This window comes from Mercenaria mercenaria, chromosome 7 (assembly GCF_021730395.1).
Source record: "Mercenaria mercenaria strain notata chromosome 7, MADL_Memer_1, whole genome shotgun sequence".
Classification (NCBI taxonomy): Eukaryota; Metazoa; Mollusca; class Bivalvia; order Venerida; family Veneridae; genus Mercenaria; species Mercenaria mercenaria.
The window spans coordinates 18,278,397-18,301,760 of NC_069367.1; the positions used below are offsets into that span (position 1 = coordinate 18,278,397).

At 35.7% G+C, this 23,364-nt stretch overlaps 2 long non-coding RNA genes across 4 annotated transcripts in view; one reads left to right on the forward strand and one right to left on the reverse strand.

The window, feature by feature from the left end:
* LOC123554815 (uncharacterized) overlaps nucleotides 1-863 on the reverse strand; it is a 50,523-nt gene extending 49,660 nt beyond the window's left edge. The window contains exon 1 of the long non-coding RNA XR_006687132.2: nucleotides 739-863. This is a non-coding gene — a long non-coding RNA (uncharacterized LOC123554815). The remainder of the gene's footprint in view (nucleotides 1-738) is intronic.
* Nucleotides 808-21,754, forward strand: LOC123554816 (uncharacterized). 3 transcript variants are annotated; one of them, XR_006687133.2, is made up of 5 exons: nucleotides 808-947; nucleotides 10,985-11,135; nucleotides 12,507-12,733; nucleotides 14,316-14,428; nucleotides 20,844-21,754. It is a non-coding gene; the product is annotated as an uncharacterized LOC123554816 (long non-coding RNA). The 3 variants fall into 3 exon arrangements; XR_008371615.1 differs by lacking the exon at nucleotides 808-947 and adding an exon at nucleotides 3,216-3,417; XR_006687134.2 differs by lacking the exon at nucleotides 808-947 and adding an exon at nucleotides 8,648-9,105.
* Nucleotides 21,755-23,364: the final 1,610 nt, after the last annotated feature.

A 23,364-nucleotide genomic window follows, 5' to 3' on the forward strand; every position in this document is an offset into this window, starting at 1 on the left:
AAAATTAACGACAAAGTTTGAAGACAATACCGCTTATAAAGTAATGTTTACAATAATCAGACCATGTACATGTCAACTCATTCATTTCTATAGAATACTAGTCAGTTAGGTGTTTATCTGTCACATAATTTCGTGTAAGTTAGGCTTTTATCCATTCTTCATGTAAACTGAGTTCGGTTTTTATCAAATCAAAGTTAGGTTTTTATCCCTTTTCTCGCTGTCAGTACATTTGAACATGTATTGTGTCAACATGTAGTGGGTTAACAACATAGCGTAAAGGGGCCTATAAAGCAGTATATCTTTGCTTTCAAACAACAAAATAGTCGAGGCATCAAAAGCATAGAAGTATTTTTAAAGATTTTTTGTAAAAGTTTTCACTGAAAAAGTTGCCTTGTTCGTCGTTTTTCCACCTGAATACACTGTACACAAAGGTTGATATATTTAACATGATACATTTTGAAATAAATATACACTTGATCAATGGTGATAGATATAACAACAGAAACATTCCTTTATACATCGTAATTACACAGAAAACAAAGTTGTATCGGCTTTACATCCGCCATGTTGGCACTGAGTTAGGGTCGCTGAACAGAGTTAAAATTATCCGGGTACATGGCGTGTAAAGATAATCTGGAAAACTGTTGCATGTTGATATTAAAAAACACTCTGAACATCAAATGAAAGTCTAAAAAGCTAAACTTTAATTAAACATTTCTTTTTTAAAATTAATTTTACCTTCCTTCCTGTGTTCGTTCTTTGTCCTCCTTTGTCCGCCAACGACTGCCTACGACTGACTGAGAGTGAAAACGAGTTCACACACAACACAAATGTCACGTGATTCGCTCTTCGGGCAGATTTCTCTACACATTCACTAGCCGTTACCTGCTACACAATGATAACAATTCAACCGAAATGCGGTGTTGTCTAGCAACATATCATATTGTGTACGACACTGTTCATTTTTCTAAACCACAACTTAGGTTTTTGTTGCGGCTGTTTTGAAAGAGTGCTACTGGTTCACACTGGATAACCGGCTATCTTGACGCCCGCTGGAAATGTAACTCAGCTGGAAATGTAACGCAGCTGTAAATAGGTAGGTAAAGTTTTTCATTTATTTCTATTAAAACGAAGCCAATTCTTGCAAATCAACTTGACTGTTTTATCAAGGAATGACCATTGCTTACATTTACAATTTCTGGGCCAAAAACGATCGTTATGTTTTGAGATATTCTCTAACAATTTCTTCACTTTGAAAAATCGAGCAAAAATCCAAAGTTTTGCGCAAATTGTTTTGTTTATGAACAACGTGTGAAAAATTTTATCATCTGGTTGAACAGATGTGTCCTTTCGGAACACCTGTGTGAAGTTTCCGGGTTCTACGTTATTCCTGAAAAAGTATATTAGCCGTTAAATAGGCATGGTCGAAAAAAAAAGACTGTCGAAAACGGCTGCTAGTGCTGTCGTTGAACTCAGATGTTAGCATTTATAGACTATCCATTAACTCCGATGATTTTGAATACTTTTGTAAGTAAAAAGTATTACTGGTAGTGATTTGACGGAAACGTAATTATTTTTAAAATTGGCACTTTCATTTCAAGAGGCTTTAGGACTATATTCCTTCACACCCGGGCTGAATTTAAACGTAGTTCACGCGTTCTTGCCATTTTTCCAGCATGCGAAAGCCAACCATATATTTTTTTGCAGTTACACCGAAGCAATACAGTGCATATTGCAATTTTGCCAGCTTTTGTTGGTGGAGGAAAACCACTACAGGTGCCTCCGGGCTGCTACAGAAAGTAATTTCACCTCGGGTTTTGCAAGTGCAAATGATTGCTTCTGGCCGTCAGTCCTTGATGGTGCTAGATGGTGTATAATATTATTTGCTCATACATAATTATTTAATTGCTCCTAATGTAAATCTGCTATTTTGTTTTATTCATAAATACCTTTTCAACAAATACCAGTTTATTCATGGTCTAAAACTGCAAGTTGTTGATGTATAGAGGCAAACGATTGAAAACGATTGTTTCAAATCTAAATAAGCAGTACTTTGCAAAATCTCACATGAATGTTAATTAGTTATTTCTTAGCATGGCAGTCACATGTAGCTTTAATCAACATATAACAAGGTAGATCGGAACTGTTCTTTGCTTTTTTACGATCTTACGATAACGGATCCCAGAATTTATGTCACAAGAGTTATCCCCCTTTTGTGCAGTTTACGCATTTGCTCTTTCTGTCTTACACTGTTATTTTGTACAACGCTAGGTATTGTATATTGTTTCACATACATAATGTCTTTTTGTTTAAAAATAAAAGTTTTACGCATACACAGTATTATAAGCCATAAATAAGCTGCCATAAAACACAGACTTTTAGTGTATTCGTGTATATACCTTATCTACTAAGATTCGTGTATAAATGTGACTCAGAGGTACAATGATAGCCTATTGATTTGTACTGCCAATCCCGTACTTCAAAACATGATAGATGTCATTTGGATATCTTAGATCCAAAAATCAATTAGAGGACAAGTTCAGGTTCTGCACACGAGGAAATTGTTCACGTGCATGTAGAATCAGATTCGGACAAGACACTGCGGGCGGACGAACGGACAGACGAAAGGAACTAAGCAACTTTTAGACCCTAAACCAAACGGACAATGATAATGAAATCAACCAGAATTACTCGACAAGGCAATAAGGACCATACATAAGTATATTCAAACTGTTTACGGACTGCAAGTATACACATTTTACACAAATTAAAGACGAATGAAGTCGCAAAAACACAGACAGACAAAACAGATCCAAAATATACATAAAGAAGAGACTCTACGGGGCATATTACATGTCTACAAGACATTTTTTTTTACTTTGATACAGCTGTATTCTCGATAGCCGACAGCTGACTTCAACGACTGCCTTTTGCAAATACAGCGGCCGTTTTCGACAGTCTTTTTTTTTCGACCATGCCTATTTAACGGCTAATATACTTTTTCAGGAATAACGTAGAACCCGGAAACTTCACACAGGTGTTCCAAAAGGACACATCTGTTCAACCAGATGATAAAATTTTTCACAGGTTGTTCATAAACAAAACAATTTGCACAAAACTTTGGATTTTTGCTCGATTTTTCAAAGTGAAGAAATTGTTAGAGAATATCTCAAAAGATAACGATCGTTTTTGGCCCAGAAATTGTAAATGTAAGCAATGGTCATTCCTTGATAAAACTGTCAAGTTGATTTGCAAGAATTGGCTTCGTTTTAATAGAAATAAATGAAAAACTTTACCTACCTATTTACAGCTGCGTTGCATTTCCAGCTGAGTTACATTTCCAGCGGGCGTCAAGATAGCCGGTTATCCAGTGTGATTATGTTGAAATTTCAATGAATCGACAGAATGACCCCCCAGGTCTTTTTAACTTTCTTCATACTTCATAGAAAAATAATTGTACATATACTGCGATTTATTTCGAATTTCTACATACCAACTTTCATTTTCCAATAAAATGAAAAAGTTTCTGTGCTTTTTAAAAGAAATTAAAATGTTCACTTTCTTTAGTATTGGACCTTTAAGTTCATCTGTGTTAAAGTTCACCAGGTATTATCTAATACAACTTATAACCTTATTTAGTGAGAGGAATGTTCAAACTGAATCATTTGAGGTCAATGGATCACAGAAAAATCTTGGTTACACTCTAGTTTAATATAGTAAAACTTGGTCAAGCAATCTAGCACTATTGTGACCCTCTTCATTTTTGTAAAATTTATTTAATAAAGATTGAATAATTTTGGTGTTTCAGTTTAAATTATTTTTATGCTTGATATTGCATTAAATTCTGGTTAGGATAAGGACTTTTTTCCATCTTTACTGTGCTCATCATATGTCCGTCATCTGTCATCATGCGCTGCGTGTCATGCATTGTAAAGAATTTGACTGAGAATACTTTAGAGGTCACAGTTTTAGCTCAATCTTTATGAAACTTGGTCAGAATCCTCAGTAAAATCTCAAGTTTGTTAATGGGTCATCTTGGATAAAAAAATACTCTCTAGAGGCCTTTTTTTACACCTCATCTTTATGAAACTATGTCAAAATAATTTTCTTTGTAAGAAATGAGGATAAAATTTAAACTGGGTTGCCCGAGGTCAAAACTAGGTCAACCGGTCAAATCATAGCAAAGACACATTTACTACATGCAGAGATAGACCCTAATATTTTCATTGATAGAAATACATTAAATAAAGTCTAGAAATTGATTTCCAAGTCCTTGAAATTAACAAAAATGATTTCACAAATGTGCAATGTTTGATAGTTTTGCTAATATCAATAACAGAAATTTTTTATATTTAATTCAAAGTTGTGATCCGCAAAGAATGTCAACTCTTGCCTTGGGCTATTACTTTAAAGCAGAGATATTTATTAGTTTACTTCCCTTGCAATTACACAATAGAGTAGAAAACGAAAACGGTTTAAGATACAATATTATACATTTTTGAACAACAAAATCGTTTAGGATTTATCAATATATGTTTGATTTACCCCTGAAACACTGGTTCCTATGATTTTGTCAACTTACTTATGGTAAAAATTAACTTTTAACAAGCCGATAACAAAATGAAATACCAGAAAGTATTTTATAGTGCAGATAATACAGTTTTGCTTGTATCAAACTGTCACAATAGAAACACTTTTGTAATACAGAACACCTGGTAGGATTAGTAAAGGTGCATTATATTGATCTCTTTTTCCTATGCCTACTACATGATCCTATATAAAACTTGGTCAGAATAATTGTCTCTTTTAAATCTAGGTAAAGTTAAAAAACTTGGTTATCTAGGTCAAAATCTTTGTCACAAGGTCAAATTATAGAATGAGCCCGCCCGCTTAGCTCAGTAGGTAAGAGCGTTGGTCTACGGATCGCGGGGTCGCGAGTTCGATCCTCGGGCGGGGCGCATGTTCTCCGTGACTATTTGATAAACGACATTGTGTCTGAAATCATTAGTCCTCCACCTCTGATAATTCATGTGGGGAAGTTGGCAGTTACTTGCGGAGAACAGGTTTGTACTGGTACAGAATCCAGGAACACTGGTTAAGGTTAACTGCCCGCCGTTACATGACTGAAATACTGTTGAAAAACGGCGTTAAACCCAAAACAAACAAACAAATTATAGAATGACATTTACACTCCAAATGTCACATTTTCAACCTTATCTCCATGAGACTTGGTTGGAATGTTTCTCTGTTTAAAATCTAGGATAAATTTGTAATTGGGTCACTTTGGGAAAAAGAAACTAGGTCATTTATTCAAATCATAGAAAAACTTTGTAAAAAAAACTGTAGTGGTCACTTTTCCAACTTGATCTTCATAAATTGTAGCGGGAATGTTGGTCTGTATGGAATCTAGGTCATGTTCAGAAGTGGGGTACCTGAGGTCAAAAGCTATGTCACTAGGTCAAATCATTGAAAATCTTGATTAATGATCTACCTGTTTTACATAAGAGGTGGTCAAATTGTTTGTCTCTATGAAATCTAGGCCAAATAAGGCACCAGGTTATCTAGAGTAAAAACAATACAAGGCCTTCAGGGCCCTGTTGTTTGTTTTGTTTTGTTTTCCTGCCAATCTTCCAGACTGCTGAGGAGGAGATGCTGCTTCAAAAGATTGGCAGAGTTGCTTTTTGTTACAGCTGCCAAGGCCTTACAGATCCCTTCACTATTGATCAAGACTTATCATCGTTGCCATCGAGGATAATCCGGTGTCTATATATCCGCAAGATGAAAACGTGTGGAAGTGACTGGTGTACAATTCTGCACTGGCAGTGTTTAGATGAAGGTTGTTCCTTTGTGTTTTGAGAGATGGGAATCAGGGATTGTGAGGATTTTATTTCTTTCAGGTCCACAGCCTGCCAATGACAACTGACTGTATGTCCCGTCCATACATGCAGTCTGCAGGATTTTCTTTCAGTGTCAAGACCTGTCTAGGACCACCTTTATGAGGTAGGCAGTTCTATATATCCGCAAGATGAAAACGTGTGGAAGTGACTGGTGTACAATTCTGCACTGGCAGTGTTTAGATGAAGGTTGTTCCTTTGTGTTTTGAGAGATGGGAATCAGGGATTGTGAGGATTTTATTTCTTTCAGGTCCACAGCCTGCCAATGACAACTGACTGTATGTCCCGTCCATACATGCAATCGGCAGGATTTTCTTTCAGTGTCAAGACCTGTCTAGGACCACCTTTATGAGGTAGGCAGGATTTCTTTTTTTTCAGGTTCAAAGTCTTCCGAAGACAACTGAACATACAGAGATGGCAGAATATTTTTTTTCAGATTTCCAGGCCTGGCAGATCCCTTAACTGTTGATCAAGACTACTTGCGTAACCTTCGAGGACCCGGTGTCAATATGTCCGCAAGATAGGAAGCGTTAATGGGGATAACTGGTCTTCAATTCTCGCTGGCGGGTTGCTAGATGATAGTTGTTCCTTTGTTGAGAGAGACGGATATCAGGGATTGCAAGGATTTCTTCTTTATTTCAGGACCATACCCTGCCCAGGTCTTCAAATGCATGTTTTACTTGGACGGAACATACATTGGGCAGGATTTTATTTCTTTCAGGTTCAAGGCCTGCCAGGAACAGGCAGGATTTTCTCTCTTTCAGATTTCCTTTGAATTTTTGCCTTCCGTTACCAGGACATGCCATATTGTCAGATTTGTTTTTCATGTAGCTCACTTCTGCAGTATCATATTTAGTATAGGCCATTTATGAAAAAAGGGGAAAAAACTCGCAAAGAATTGATTTTTGGTGAAAGCATTACACAATATGTATGTAACAGCATACTAAAAGTATAGAATGTTATCATGGTGCAAAATGCATTTTTTGGGGGTAAAAAGTTAAAAAATATGATTGAAACTGTGAATTTCTGGAATCGGCCCATAATGATGTCAATATTTTTATTAAGAAAGTGAAATTTTGCATGGTAGTAGAAAATTATAACACAAAAAAATTAAGCTCATGACTATTTTAAAAAATCCAAGATGGCCGCCAAAATCCAAGATGGCCACCATTAAATCTCATTACACAGGAAAACCGTTTAAGCATTTCACAAAGTTCAAATAGTGTGAAAAATGACCAGCATCATAAAAGATACACACATTTTATCTCAAAACACACAAACTTCAGTCTTAAACAAATTCAAGATGGCTTCTCAATTCCAAAATGGCCGCCATAGGGTCATTTAGACTATACAGACCCCGAATAAAGAAATGGCGCTAAAAATGGTTCGACTAAAAATATTTTTCTTGTATCAAACATGACCCCCATTTTTTCTGATTTTTATTCAGCACTGACAATGTTCGTCAAGAGAATGTAAGATACAGACATTTAAAGTAGGTCCTGATGTGTGCTGCAGACATTGGAAATATGACAATTTTATATAGAATAACGAAGAACAGCTATTTAGTCTGCTGTAACATACAAGGGAACATTGGCAAAAATTGAAATCTGGCTCTTTAGAGCTATTTTCCTTATTTTCTTTGCAATATTTGCTGAAATCATGATAGATCTATGCTTGACATGTAGGTAGCATTTTCATAATAAAATAGCAACACTACAGAATGTGTCATGTTGACTTAGATCATACACTACCACTGTAGTTTGGGATCTCATTGTTTAGCTAATTTTGCAGTTTGTGTGTTTGACTGAAAATATTTTTCTGCATCAAGCATGAACCCTGCTTCAGTATTGACAATATTCTGCAAGAAAATATAACTTACAGACATTTAAAATAGTCATTGGAAATATGTGAATGTTATAAAGAATAAAAAAAGAACAGCTATTAAGTGTGTCATAACCTTAAAAAAAACATTAATTGAATACATTTTACTAAAGTACGATTCGAAATAGCATAGAAATTTATATCATAACAACACTTCAACATAGCATATGTAAATATCAGGATACGAGTTATATGACACGGGAAAATGCTTACGCCTTTAGTATCTTGAACAATGTAATGTATCCAATCACTATGGTGACTGTGCTATGTTAAAACGTAGAGCTGTGAGACCATATACAGTACCTTATAAATATTTTTATTCTCTGGCTACCTCGCCTAAATGATTCATGACTGTAATGATTTCAGGGATCAGGCTAATCACTCAATGTTTCAAACTAACAACCTTAAACTATGATAATCAGCTCAAACTCCTATAGGCTGGGAATACTGTATTTAACTTTTTTCTTTCAAGTTCCTGTCCGCCAATGAATCGACAACATACGAGTGTCCTTTCGCATAGATGTTCAGCCGATGTTCTCTTATATGAAGCTGCAACTCAGTATGATTGCCCTAACTCTCGGATGCTCAGTGCTTATATGCTATAAAATATAGCATTAGCTTTGGCTGTACTTCAGTGATAACGTTGAACCCACAGGCACGGGTCCAGTGTATATTTTTTTGTTTAATATAAAAAAATCACTTTTTTCACACAATTAACCTTTTATATGTTAGTCAAGTGAAAAAAAAAAATCGATGACAAAAAATCCGGACACAGTATCATATACATGGAAAAGGTAAACTATACGAGCGTAACGCTATGGGAAACTACTCGGCAAACTTGAAGAACATTTCAAAATTGGAGTTTATACACTTGCAGCCGCTACCTGCATGATTGCACCTTCGAAATATTTAAAGCCTTCCATAAATACTAAACTGACCCCATAAATTGCTTTGAAATACACAGTACAAGTCTCTACGAGCGAAATATTTCAGTTATCCCCGGTGATTTCATTCCGGATAGCGGACGTGTTCCTGGTTTTTATCACTTCGTTTGGCAGCTGAAGTTACGCTCGTATAGTTTACCTTTTCCATGTATATGATACTGTGACCGGATGTTTTGTCATCGATTTTTTTTTCATTTGACTAACATATAAAAGGTTAATTGTGTGAAAAAACCGTGATTTTTCATATTAAACAAAAAAATATACACTGGACCCGTGCCTGTGGTTGAACCTCGTTCTCTTACTGACTCAGACGATTACCAAACCAAACGTCTCTGTCTCAGATTTCCGATGATCAGCCTATATTTTCTATCGTCTATCCCGTAAAGGTTTAATTTCTATGCGCTGGCGTTAACGCTCGAAACCTAGTTACAATACTGCAACTCTTCTTATAAGATCTAACAAATAGTTGGTCCTGTTTTACTATATGACTGTATATAACATAATGTGCGATGCTGAGATCCAGTTATGACTGTTATTAACCCAAGTCGTTCATAAGGTTATAACACACTAAATAGCTGTTTGTCTTTACACTATATAAAATTGACATATTTTCAATGGCTGCAGCACACATCAGGACCAATTTAGAATGTCTGTAACTTACAATTTATTGAAGAATGTTATTAGTGCGGAATAAAAATCAAAAGAAAAGCGGCGGTTAAGTTTGATTAAAGAAAATTATTTTCAGTCAAACACACAAATTGCAAAAATAGCTGAAAATGAGACCCCAGATTGTAGTGGTAGTGTGTGATATAAGTTTCCATGACAAATACTGTCATGTTATTATTTCATTGTGAAAATGCTACGTACATGTCAATCATAGATCTTTCATGTCATTTCAGAAATAAAATTGCAAAATATAAGGAAAATAGCTCTACAGAGCAAAAAAAAGGAAGAAAAAGGCCGAGGACTATTTGTATGTGCCATTTCCTGTTTAATAAAAAAGACAAGAACTGTCAGTGAACAGCACGCTCGACTATTCTCAGTGCTTAATAGTATAATATAAGCTATGAGTAAAACTTTAACATTACAATAAGCATATTCTTAGTCGAAAAGGGGCCATAATTGAGTCAAAATGCTTGATAGAGTTGTCTCCTCCTTTTTACAGAATGGGGTCATGATGGTAAACAAGTATGCAAAATATGAAAGCAATATCTCAATGGACTTTGAAAATATTTGGGATGGTATGCAAATTTTAACATTACAATAAGCATATTCTAAGTCGAAAAGGGGCAATAATTCAGTAAAAATGCTTGATAGAATTGCCTCCTCCTTTTTACTGACTGGGGTCATGATGGTAAACAAGTATGCAAAATATGAAAGCAATATCTCAATGGACTTTGAAAATATTTGGGATGGTACGCAAACTTTAACATTTGTGTGATGCTCACACTCACGCCAAGGCCGGGGCGAGTAGGATAGCTCCCCTATTCTTCGAATAGTCGAGCTAAAAAATAACTGAAAACACTTTAATGTAATTTTGCCTCAAAACCATAATTATCATATGGGAAATGATCTTACTAAGAAAGGAAAGTACGCATACTCGTATATTTTGTTAATAAATAATTAAGTCATTGCTGCTTTACGACAATTTCTACTGCCGAATGACTCGGCAATTTTGTCTTTGTACTTCACTATTGCCCGGTATTGAATCTGCTGGCAAATGTTTTCCATCTTAGGTAAACTGCATACTGTAACTAACAATAACCAGCTTATTATATGTAAAAGCAATGATATGAGACAATTTGACATAAAATCGACGACAATTCTGGTTTAAATGTCGTTTTTATGGCGGCCATATTGGATTTAGGACGCCATTTTGTTTTCTTCTAAATTTCTAATTAGTTTACATTTTGCACAATATAGTAATCTAACGTTGTGCCAAAGTTGGACCTCGTTAGATGCATAAATCTATTGTTATGGGCCGATTCCAGAAATCCGCAGTTTCATTAATATTTTGAACATTTTAACCCCAAAAATAGACATTTTGCATCATGATACTTTTCTATACTTTTTATATGTTGTTGCATACATCTTGTATAATACTTACACAAAAAATCAATTCTTTGCGAGTTTTTTCCTTTTTTTGGCATTTTGGCCATAAATGGCCTTTACTAATTCTTGCCTTATTAATTAAGAAGTAACTTTTTTAACATAAAATAATTTCAAGTTCAGTTTTTCCTGTTTTGGCTCTTTTCTAATTACAAGCTTGGGAGCCAGAGAGACTGTATTCCCATGGAAATGTGAAATCGTGCCAGACCTTTAGTAGGGACAGTGAGTGAGCCAAACAGGGTGCAAGTCCTTCTGTATGTTCCCTGCCTTCAGTCTTCTAGACCTCTACTGCTGGTGTCTTCTGTTCGTAAGTATATTCTCTTTAAATATTTGTTCTCGGAATTTGCACTAAAATATTAAATATCGTTGTCATAATAATAATTTAAAAAAAATAGAATAAATCTGCAGGTTTCTAAATTTTTCTTCAGCAAAACAGTTAAATGGATAGAAATTAAGCCTAATTTCTTATTTTTCTCAGCTGGTAACTGTATGAAGATAAATTATATTCAAGACGGAGATGCCAGTATAAGAAACAATTTATCAACAAATAGCTTTTTCAGAAAAAAAATATTTAAGCACCTAAGCTGCACTTTATATCCTAATTGATTATAATGATAGAATTTGAGTACATGCTTTATAAATTCTAAGATGTTTGAGGTTTCATGAAAATCTAACATTGCTTACATTTTGAATTACTTCCCATTATTTACAACACTTTACCCCAGAGTAAGACTCCAAAACAAATAATTTGGTCCATCAGGCATCGCACCTTAACGTGATAATGCTGTGACGTCAGGATGTCATATATTTGTAGAAAAACTATAAATAGTTCTATTACGTTTTTAGATTTCTGTGACATTTTATTATGATAAAATGTAAATATTTATGATCCTTTTATTATTTATAACATATTTACCTTTACTGAAGAATATTTTTCAAGGAATTTCCTATCATTTATAATTCATATCATTTCGCATTCAAATGTAGTTCCGTACCAGTGAAAAACAAAAATGATAATTATTTTCACTGTTTGAAACAGTGAAAATATCAATTTTATTTCACTGATAAATTTCAGTATTTCACAGAAGAGTATAAAATAAAAGAGAAAACCATCATTGATAACAGAATTTAACTAAAGAGTAACGTGTTTTATGTTTATAACAAAAAGGCAGCAGCTACAGCATAGTCATTGTGGCCCCTCAAACAGAACTTGGTAAAATTTCACACACTTAAAGATGACATTAAGATTCAGTGCAGTGTACATGAACCGTAACTCAACTTTGCTTAATAAAGATATTTCCTGTAGAAATTATGCCTGAACCTTCTGAAAATGATTAAATTTCACATGACACTGTGTGTTTGAGAACATAAACCTTAATTACAATGCTGGACACTATTGATCCTGCCTTTGCAACCACTGCAGATCATGATCAGCCTGCACATCCATGAAGTCTGATCATGACCAGCACTGTTTGTCATTCAGTCAGTATCTTTTTGGGAAGCACCCCTTTTAACAGTTTATGGTACTGTCCAGATTGGAAGATGGACAAGTTCTCAGATTTAAATTAAGCAGGGTACGGGTTAAGGAACTGCAGTGTGCATAAACCATAACTCCTGCAAACATATTATTCATGGTAGTTTTTCACATACTTTTACTTTCTGCATACATTTCATTTAGTTTTGGTGCAGACAGTGTTTGGAGAGACTGGCAAAAATGACATGAATAAAACTATAACAACAACAATTAAGCAACATCAGATCAGCTAATTCAGATGCTAAACTACCAGTAGTTGCTGGAAATGTGAGACAGAGTTGGCATTGAATGAATAACTTTCAGCTGGATCTTGTCTGGAACTTTCTGGAGTTCATTTGAACCACATCTGTACAGTCAATACTATAATTCAGGTAACATGAATGTTTAAGTTACACATTGCAGGAATAGAATCTCTTTTCAGGATTGAGTGCTGAAAAAAAACAAAAGTCGCAAATGGCAAGGCAGGTCAGCTGATTGACTTTTTAAGCCTCTCTCTTATTTGGTTTAAATCAACAAATGGAATTTACATTTACAAGTTTGTTTGTTCTGAGTCTGTGGCACTTCAGTCTATTGTCCTGAGAATCACTATGGCCATGACCTAGGTGCCAGAACATACCTTATTGAAAACCTTTCTCATTCTCATTCTTCCAGTGAGTTACCTATATGTTAGTTTTGCCAGTGAGGATAGGATTTTTAGCTCATGGTGAGCTTTTGTGACCGCTCAATGTCCATAGTGCGACGTGCGTCGTCCGTCCGTCAACATTTTCTGAAAAAAACTTCTTCTTGAAAACCACTGGGTAGAATTACACTAAACTTCACAGGAATGATCCTTATGTGGCCCCCTTTCAAAATTGTTCAAAGAATTGAATTCCATGCAGAATACTGGTTGCCATGGCAACCGAACAGAAAAACTTTAAAAATCTTCTTGTCCAAAACTGCAAGGCATAGAGCCTTGATATTTGGCGTGTGACATCTTCTAATGGTCCTCTATGAAGATTGTTCCAATTATGCCCCTGGGGTGAAAAGAGGCCCCGTCCCGGGGGTCACAAGTTTTACATAGGAAAAAACTATAAAAATCTTCTTGTCTAAAACCACAAGACCTAGGCCTTTGATATTTGATATGTAGCATTGCCTTGTGGTCTTCTACTAAAATTATTCAGATTATAACCCTAGGGTGAAAAGAGGCCCTGCCCTGGGGGTCCCAGTTTTATATATACTTGTATAGGAAAAAACTTTAAAAATCTTCTTGTCTGAAACTGCAAGGCCTAGGCTTCTTATATTTGATATATTGCATTGCCTTGTGGTCCCCTACCACAATTGTTCAAATTATGCCCCTGGGGTGAAAAGAGGCCCAGCCCTGGGGGTCACTTTTTATATGAGTTATATAGGAATAAATACTTCAAATATTATCAGATTGTATTTCCTAGACTGATTAATTATAATTACCTGATGACCCCAGGTGATTAGGGTCACTTGACTGTGACCTTGATCTACTGTCCTACTTGTTTTTTGAGATTCAGCCTTGAAATTTGGATGACATGTACAGGTTTGCACACCGATCTTAAATCTGACTTTCAGTGACCATGAATTGACCTACTGACCCACTTTCTAATATTTTAGCATCATTTTGCCATTTCAAACATGTGGCTCTTATTACTCAGGTGAGCGATTCAGGGTCATCATGACCCTCTTGTTTAAATTACATATTCAGAATGAAAGCTACATGACTGTAGTTATTTGCCAGGATTAGCTTCAGATGGGGAAGTTATATTATACTTTGAAAATATTATATATATGTGAGAAAATTAAGTGAAACAGTTAAAAAAAAACCTATCAAGCACAATGGATCCCAAGAGCTTGCAAGAACTGAAAAATGGAATTGCACACCTTGAGGAAATAAAACAATGTTAATTGTTTAGATCATTAAATGTGTGTACATATATTGAATTACAGATCTGTCGTAGGGTTCATGGAGGTCATAGCCAACATAATACAGATGCCCCTGTTCCAAGATTCATTCCTGCAAACCAAGACCAAACTGATGGATAAAGTATCGGCTAATTCATGTAAGTTTTTTTTAGCTCGACTATTCAAAGAATAAGGAGGGCTATTGCACTTTCCCTGGCCTTATGCGTCGGTGTTAGTCAAGGCTTTATGTTGTCCAATATTTTCGTCATTAATTAATATTCAGTTAAAACATGCTGTACTGGTTAGTACTGATAATGTTCAATAGTATGTTAGGCTGTGTAACTCCCCTGCAGTATTGTCAGAATTAGCATCTTTTTAGCTCACCTGTCATGAAGTGACAAGGTGAGCTATTGTGACCGCTTGATGTCCGTCATGCGTCATCCGTCAACAATTTCTAAAAAAATCTTCTTCTTGAAAACCACTGGGTAGAATTACACCAAACTTCACAGGAATGATCCTTGGTGGCCCCCTTTCAAAATTGTTCAAATAATTGAATTCTATGCAAAACTCTAGTTGCCATGGCAACTGAAAGAAAAATCTTTTTGTCCAAAACAACAGGCCCTAGGACTTTGATATCTGGTGTGTAGCATCATCTAGTGGTCCTCTACCAAAATTGTTCAAATTATCCGCCTGGGGAAAAATACTTAAAAAATCATCTGATCCTATTTCCAAGACTGTTTAATTATAATTACCTGATGACCCCAAGTAATATGATGTCACTTGACTGTGACCTTGACCTACTGACCTACTGTCTTGTTTTTTAAGATACAGCCTTGAAATTTTGATGACATACACAGTTTTGCACACAAATCGTAAAACTGAATTTCATTGACCATGAATGTGACCTACCGTGACCTACCGAATATAAGACGCACATATTTTTACAAGATTCTTGTCTTGAAGGACCGATGCATCTTATATATGGGGATAGAAAAAGACCAAACATTTCCCCCGACTCAAAAATTAAGAAAATCGATCTTTGTTTACCCCGTGTACCTCGATCTATATTGAAGAGAATTCAAGGGGATTAAATACCTATGACTCAGGCATAATTGATAGCCGGTATCGAAACCCAGCGTCTTAAATTACTTTTGTATAAAATGTAAAATTTAGAGCTCGCATAAAAAAGATGCTGTTTTTCATTAAAATATATTTTACAACGCATTTCTGTAACTGATCGTTAAGTTTTTAACAAGACCTGTGTAAAACTTTCCCGGTGTGTTTTCACACATTTTGCATTAAAATATTGAAACTCCATATCAGGTAGCCCGGAAATCGATTATCTAATCTTCAAACATAATTTTGAAAGTTGTCTATAATCCTCTTGTTCATTGAGAAATTCACGCCCGAGGCATTACTTATCTTACACCTACTGTCACAATCTGCAAACAATTGACCGTTTAATCATACCCGGAGGCAATAGTAAACATGTGCCTGCTAGATTTTAGACTGATCCAATATGATCATAGTCGCTGATCCGTAATGTTCAAAACAATTTGCAAACCAGTCTTAAAATTACGTCATTTTACCGCCACGTGCCAAAGTGTACTTTCGTTTTCACTGGCATCAATATTCATGGAGTGGTCAGAGGGTGCAGCAGTTTAGTGCTTACGCAGAGTTATGCTTTTCAGTTTAAATACTTGCCACAACATCCAAAAACATCGACAATGATTAAGCAAAAACAGGCAAGTTCGTTGAAACTATAGCGAATTTTGGACAAACATAAATTCAGATAAGTGGTAAGTGGGTATAAGCATTTTTCTAGAATTCTGCTGATATTTTTCACTGTGTCCTATACACGAGTGCGACCTATATTTGGCCAATTACGGTACTGACTTTCTTAATATTTTATCATCAGTTTGACATTTGGAACATGTAGCTCATATTACTCAGGTGAGCAATCCAGGGTCATAATGACCTCTTGTTAACTAAAGAAATTAAATTTTTATAAGTTTTTATGATGAAGTCCAATATCTTCATTGCATAAGATATTCATTTGATACTTACTGTACTACTACTTGCTCATAGTGACATTGTATATTAGTGTGACTAAGTGCAGAACCCTCCCTGCTATTACTTGAAATAGATTTTACTGATTCAAACTGGTGTCCAACATCATAATCCACATTAGTGGTGTTAATCACTTCAGTGATAGCTCAAGTTTCCTCAGTTATGCCTGTTTTTTCGCGATTCAGCATCGAAGTAGACAAGTGCGTTGTCTCCTATGATAGCATGAACATGTTTTTATACGCCCGAAGGGACGTATTATGTTATGGTCCCGGTGTCCCTCTGTCTGTCCGTCCGTCCATCAGCAATTTCATGTCCATTCTGTAACTCTTGAACCTCATGAAGGATTTCAAAGAAACTTGACAAAAATGTTCACCACACCAAGACGACGTGCAGAGCACATGTTTTGGATGTCTCATTTCAAGGTCAAGATCACACTTAGGGGTCAAAGGTCATATGAGAGTGTTTCGTGTCCGCTCTGTAACTTTGAACTGCTTAAAGGATTTCAAAGAAACTTGGCACAAATGTTCACCACACTAGCGCTTGTTTTGGATAACTAGCGTCAAGGTCAAACTTTGGAGTGAAAGGTCCTATATGACTTTGCTGTGTCCACTCAGTAACTCTTGAACTGCTTAAAGGATTTCAAAGAAACTTGGCACAAAAGTTCACCACACTGAGGTGACGTGCAGAGCACATGTTTTGGATGACTCGCTTCAAGGTCAAGGTCACAATTAAGGGTCAAAGGTCATATATGACTTTGCTTTGTGTATATTGCTATGCATTGCAGTGCTCTTGTTTTTATTTGGCATATCCCTTTTTGTTCTCTTACAGTATTTTTTTTAGCTCACCTGTCACATAGTGACAAGGTGAGCTTTTGTGATCACTCTTCGTCCGCCGTCAGTCCGTCAACAATTTCTTGTCTGCATGATAGTGGTTTTATTCATGATTTTATTTTAACCAAACTTGCACACAACTTGTATCACCATAAGATCATGGTTCATTTCTTGAACTGGCCAGATCCCATTATGGGTTCCAGAGTTATGGCCCCTAAAAGGGCCAAAATTAGCTATTTTGACCTTGTCTGCACAATAGCAGCTTTATTCATGATTTGATTTTTACCAAACTGGCACACAACTTGTATCACCATAAGATCTTGGTTCCTTTCTTGAACTGGCCAGATTCCGTTATAGGTTCCAGAGTGATGGCCCCTGAAAGGGCCAGAATTAGCTATTTTGACCTTGTCTGCACAATAGCAGCTTCATTTTTGATTTGATTTTATCCAAACTCGCACACAACTTGTATCACCACAAGATCTTGGTTCCTTTCTTGAACTGGCCAGATTCCATCATGGGTTCCAGAGTTATGGCCCCTTAAAGGTCCAAAATTGGCTATTTTGGCTTTTGCAGCCATATCGAGACTTTATTTATGGTTTTATTTGATACAAACTTCCAAAATATCTTCAACAACAATAAATCTTGGATTCCATGACAAATCAGATCCAATCGTAGGTTCCAGAGTTATTTTATATCTGATTACCTCCCCCGATTGTAATCAAAATGGATTTATATCAGTAAGTACTTATAAGACTTATTTGAAATTTCATTATTGTTATTAGCTGGACTGAGACAATCGGGGTAGATAACTATGAACTGATTTTATGTCAAATTACCTCCCTTTATTTCAAATTAAAATTGTTATATCTCCGTAACTAATGAAGATACTGATCTGAAATTTCATTTATGTCAACAGATTTATTTGGCAGATCCTTCTTTTGTTCACTTACAATATTTTTTTTTTAATTATTTCCAATTTACGTTACTAATAATAGCTTATTTTTAGTAACTTTTTTATTATTGGCCGTAGGGAAAAACCCGAGACCACTTTTCTGTGGTACAACATGGATGTTACCTCAAATTTTTAGGTGTATTTTGATATATCTATACCTTGTAAGAATTTTTTTTTCTTTTTGGTTCAATTTCTTCCCTTTGTTGTTTCTGTCCTTTGGACTTAGATATTTTTTCTGAGGACCTTCTTGTCCTCAAGTGCAATGATAACAGGTGAGCGATATAGGGCCATCATGGCCCTCTTGTTTAATTACTTCCCTTTTTGTAACTATAAATAGCTTATTTTGAAACTTTTTTATTATTGGCAGTAGGGAAAAACCGAGACCACTTTTCTGTGGGTGGTACAACATGGATGGAACATCCAAGTTTTAGATGTATTTTGACATAACTTTACCTGGTAAGAATTTTTTTGTGAACTTAGAATTTTTTATTATTTTTTTTGGAATTTCTTCTTTTTGTTGTTCCTGTCCTTTAGGCTTCAACAGTCAAGTTCTTTAAATTTTGCTCCCATCTTCTGATGTAGCCCTTTGGGCGTATATTCCCCCACTTGGCGGCGCTCTTGTTTTTCATAGCCGGACTTGCTGTTGGAGGTAAAATGCATTGTTTGTTTGCATGAGAATTTCAAGTAAACATATTTTTTTTATAGTGTTTAAATTGTAGATTTTCAATCATTTCCTCATTTATTTACCTCTATTGAAAACCTGACTTGCTGTACAGGTGAGCATTTGGAATGTTTTTATCTGGTAGGAAAATGAAGATCCCAATGATATCTTTTAAAGAAATATGTTCACCACAACCAGACGACATGTAGAGCGCATGTTTTGGATGTCTCGCTTCAAGGTCAAGGTCACACTTAGGGGTCAAAGGTCATATCAGGTTGTTTTGTGTCTGCTCTGTAACTCTTGAACTGCTTGAAGGATTTCAAGGAAGCTTGGCATAAATGTTCACCACACTGAGACGATGTGCAGAGCACACGTTTCAGGTGATTCACTTCAAGGTCAAGGTCACACTTAGGGGTCAAAGGTCATATATGACTGCTTTGTGTATAATGCTCTGCATTGCAGTGCTCTTGGTTTTATTTGGCAGATCCCATTTTTGTTCACTTACAATAAAAAAAAATTTTGGAATTATCTATTATTGGCCATAGAGAAAAACCAAGACCACTTTTCTGTGGTACAACATGAATGGTACCTCCAACTTTTAGGTGTATTTTAACATACCTATACCGTGTAAGGATTTTTTTTGGACTTAGAATTTTCTTTGGAATTACTTCCCTTTGTTGTTCCTGTCCTTTGGGCTTCAACAGTCAAGTTCTTGAAATTTTGCTCCCATCCTCTGATGTAACCCTTCGGGCGTATATTGCCCCACTTGGCGGAACTCTTGTTTAAATTGGACTATTCTTAGAATAGGTAGAGCTATCGGACTAGCTCACCTGTGTGACGGTGTCGGTATCATGATTTCTGTATGTAAGCTGGTATCTTGTCATTGGTTAAGGTTTTTGATAAAGCCATATATCTCTGTTATTATCAAAGCTTTTGACATGAAACTTAAAATAGTTATTAACTATCAAAGTCTACACCAGGAGAAACAATTCCCATTAATCTGTTCGAATTTTGACAGAGTTATGTCCCTTTTTAACTTGGTAAATTTTTTGATAAAGTCAAATAACTTGTGTTACTATTGACACTTTTGTCTTGAAACTTTAAATAATTATTTACTATCAAAGTTGACACCAGGAGAAACAATCCCCATAACTTTGGTTTGAATTTGTTATGTCCCTTTTTAACTTGGATTTTTTTTGTTAAAGTTTTTACTGGTAAAGCTCTTGTTATTGTAAGAAAGCAGCTCATTAACCACTAATTAGAATGAATTGAAACTTCACACACTTGTCCACTGTGATGAGCGGACATGCATTCTCCCTTTTCAACTTTAACATTAATTCAATTAACAAGGCTGTTGAAATGTCGAGCCCTGCTGTCCTCTGGTAGCTGTTGTTTTATACCTTCTTAATTTAACAATATTGTTATAGATTGCATTTAGACATATGAGACAATTTTGTAACGACTAACGACTATTATACACTTACTAAATGACTTGCAAATCAGTAGTCAAGTCTATTGCCTGAGATGCAAAGGACTGAGAGCCATTCAAGAAGTGATTCATTACATGACACCAGAAATTAATTTTCACAGTTTTGTTTTAGAATATTTGGACATTTTAACCCAGTAAACAATTGTTGAATATGGACTGGTCATATAACATGAACTATCAACTGGCAATGTATGTTAAGTCATGCAAGAATATTTATAAATACTTTTAAACAGAAAACAACAAACATGCTTATACTTTTATTTGCAAATTGAGTAACCATTTGGGCCCAGATGTTTGAAACTTTTAACAGGCGATTAAGCTAACAATCGATTAACTTTTAGGGTTATATTTTGACATAAGACTCGGTATACATTGAACGCATGAGGAAAGGATTATGAACACAAAAGTCTTTACGGTAAAATCAAAACTTTATATATATATATATATAATGTTTCCCACATAATGTGGGCCACAGACTAATATTTTGAATCAAAATCTAACCAGCTCTGTTTGTTAATTGTATATCAGTTTTCTTGCATTATTTCGTATCAATTTTCTTGCATTATTTCAGTTGTGTCCCTTGCTTGAAGCTGCTTCCCATGGAACTTTTTCACGAAGTCATTGACTGTCAGAGTGGCATGAAGACGGAATGCACTGATCAGACCAAGTTTCTCGCTGTTTCCTGGCAGCCAGTGGAAAGTTGAGAATACCAGTGCAAGTCAAGTGTTGAATTTTCCACAAAATAGCGAGTCAAGTGTTGAATTTTCCACAAAATAGCACAGATTCCGAGAATAGCACAGATTCCGAGCATTGTTTCTCTCTGGTCAGAAAAAAAAATCAGAGAAATAACTTATCAATGATATATTCCTGTCTGTTAGTAATGATTGATCGCATACTGAATGCTACCATGGGTCTACTGGCAAGCTGGAAAGATACAAAGATAAAGATGATTTATTAAACTTACTGAACATGACATTAGAGAATATTCAGTTGTGAAAGTGAAATAGGCATTAAAAATATTAAGATCAAGTGCAAAACTTATGGTTCATGATTGACATTAACATTTACTGAATGTAACATTAAAGGATGTGACAGTGAAATAGACATTAAACATTAAAGATCAAGTTGTAGTTTAAGATAAAATACTGAAAAGATCAACACCAGGATGTTCACAATAATGTTACAATTTATTTTAAGGCATTTAGAACCCTAGCATTAATATGAATTTTGATATTGTACTTACCAGCGTTCTCTATCTTTGCTCCATGACACTCACATGAGACATTATAATTGACCAGATCCTTGTTAGTTAGCTTTCAGTGTCTTCTAACAATTTTGGCATAAACACTGCTGTAACATCAGTTAGTTGATCAATGGTCAATGGCAAAATAACACCAATTGGCTCATTTTCGACTCTGTATGTACGCTCACAATCAAGGCACTCAAAACCAAGGCAGTCTTTGTATTAAAATTTGAAGTGTTGTTTCCTTTATTGTATTTGTCACTGACCTTAATCTTTGGTCAATCATGCACCTGCTTTTGAAACATCACCCTGTGACATGCTAAATGCCACTAATTCTGGTGCGAGTAAAAGCACTTTTCCTTTTTATACGCCCGTCTTAAAGTATGGTGTATTACGTGAACACCTGTGGTGGGCGGGCAGCGTCCACAGCATGTCTGCTCTTCAAGTCAAACAGTTATCATCTGATCTTCACCAAACTTGCTGACAATGTTTGTGGGCATAATATCTCGGCCAAATTAAGCATTAGGCCAAGTAAGATCATGGGCGTATTTTGTGATAGTCGGAACTCTTGTTTCTTGAAACAGTCGTTGAATAAGGACAAACTCATTCATTCGTTCATAGTGCATTTGATCCAATAATAAAAACAAGAATCACCAATCCAAACATGCCACCAATGGTCAGCACAGGCCGATTTCAACTTCTGAAAAAAGAATGAAACAAATGGGGGGGGGTGGGGTTGCGGTTAAACTCTATATAAGAACGCACGTCTGGTTCATATGAATCTATTATTCAAACTCAAGATGTTTACAATATCAGGAAGTGATGTCAGTGACGCCAAAACGTAATACAAATAAATAGCGTTAAACGTTGTGATACATAAATGTACGTTATTTCTGACATTCTGGGGGCCGCGAAATGCTTCAAAGTTAATTAATCTGAAGCATAGAAAAATATCTATATTTAAAATATCATGAAAATGTTATCCCAGAATGCTGATCAAATCATAGAATAAGTCTTTCATAAATCACATTCTCGCGTAGATTCTAGAACTATTAAAGTACAGTGTCTATGTAATTCAAATTATCCATAATTTCAGTTAATATAAATTTACTCTGTCAGTCTATAAATGTATACTTAAACTGTGTATTTATCTTTTTCACGTATTTCCGTAATTCAATTTTGATAAATTCTTGCATGAAATTACGGTCTCTCATTTTTATTCAGCTCAAGGGGGTAAAGTTTCTTAATAGCTCGTGTTGTAAGATCACTTCCGGTACGAATCATGGCTGATCTGGTTAAACCATCTTTACCAGGCATCAGTTCCTCCACCACGGCAAGTTTCCATCGTAATCGAGGACAGTCTTCATGCACCTGTACCACGTCACCAACTTTTATCGTCTGCTTGTTTTGACCGCTTTGCGTGTGTCGTTCACGTAATGATGTAAGATAATCAGTCTTCCATCTCTCCCAAAATCCATTGAGTAACTCTCGCTGGATTCGAACCTGTTTATTTGCTGTGTTGTGGTTACTGTTTACGTTCTGAATAGCTGAGTAATCCACCGGAGTCGTTATCCTTCGACCATATAGTAAATGCGAAGGGGTAAGCGGTTCTGGGTCTGAAGTATCGGATGTAACGTATGTCAGAGGACGGTCATTAAGAACGGCTTCGATTTCTGTAAGTATCGTCTGCAGGGATCCGTAAGTTACGAATGACCGACCAAGTACCTTCTTAAGTGTGGTTTTAACAAGTCCAATCATTCTTTCCCACCATCCGCCAAACCATGGTGAGCGATTTGGGATGAATCCCCACTCTGTTCCTGTACTATTGAGTTGGTCTTTCAATGTTTGG